A 1241-nucleotide genomic window follows, 5' to 3' on the forward strand; every position below is an offset into this window, starting at 1 on the left:
GGTTCACACTTGTTACTGTGTCCTTTGCTGTGCAGAAACTTCTTAGTCTAATATAGTCCCACTTGTCTATTTTAGGGATTATTGCCTGTGCTTTGGGAGTCTTATTTAAGAAGTCTTTACCTATTCCAATGTCTCCCAGAGTTTCCCAGCATTTATTATTCTTCTTCTTCAATTTAACCAGAGAGACAAGGAGAGTGATAGGGAGAAAGCAAGTGACCAGGTCCAGGACTTAAACCATGGTTGGCCATGTGGAAGTCCAGTGCCTTAACCACCATGCCACCTGCTGGCTCATTTCTATTTTTTAAGTTTATTTATTTCCTCCAAGAGCAAGAAAGACTGAGGCAGAGAGAGACCGAGACAGAGACAGAAACAGGGGGAAAGTAAAATAGAGAACACCCCTAAGTGGTCTCAATGCCATGATCCACCCCCAGCCATCAGCCAGCCTGCATCACAGGCAAGCATGTTCCAGCCACACTCAGGGGGCTGTTCAGACTTGATCCTGGAATCTTTCCACGTGACATTGCCTGGCAGAGTATTCCATTTTACACTGTACCACTGTGTGGTCTCTGTCAGTTACACGGTTTTAATTTACCATTTTTTTCTTTGTCCTCTGTGTTATTAGTATTATATTAATGAAAACATTATCAAATTCTTTGTCATGAAGATTATCACCAATGTTTTTTTCTTAAAGCGTTTACAGTTTTAGTTCTTATGTTTTGGAATTTTGATTCATTTTTAGATAGTTACATTTTTTTCTTTATTCATGATATAGCTTGTGCGTGCAGGAGAATGAGAGGGAAGGTGGGAGAGAGAGATCGAGATTGAGGTGCTCGTTCTCCACAGGGGAGACTCTTCCTGTCAGTCTTCCTGTCCTCCTCAGCTCTAGGGCTCACGCAGATCCCTGCCATGTTTCTCACTCTCTGGGGCAGGGATTTGAATCCTGGTTGCCATGTGGAATGGGGCATCTACCGAGCAGCCTATTATCACTGTCCCACAGAGTTAACGTGGAGCCAGCCCCTGTGTTAACTTTTTCTGTGGTGGAAGGCAAGGGTCCAACTTAGTTTACTTAGTTCAGTGGGGATCTTCAGTGTTCTCAGAGCCACTTGCACAATTTATTCTAATTGCCTGAGGATGCATGTGTGCACCATTGACAGCAGAGGTGGGGTGGTGGAAAGACACCCCAAGAGAGTGTTGTCATGTCACAATTCCATCTCCACTTCTCTATCCTGTCAGGATTTGGG

The sequence above is a fragment of the Tupaia chinensis genome, unplaced genomic scaffold (assembly GCF_000334495.1).
Source record: "Tupaia chinensis unplaced genomic scaffold, TupChi_1.0 Scaffold145151_1, whole genome shotgun sequence".
In the NCBI taxonomy this organism is placed as follows: Eukaryota; Metazoa; Chordata; class Mammalia; order Scandentia; family Tupaiidae; genus Tupaia; species Tupaia belangeri.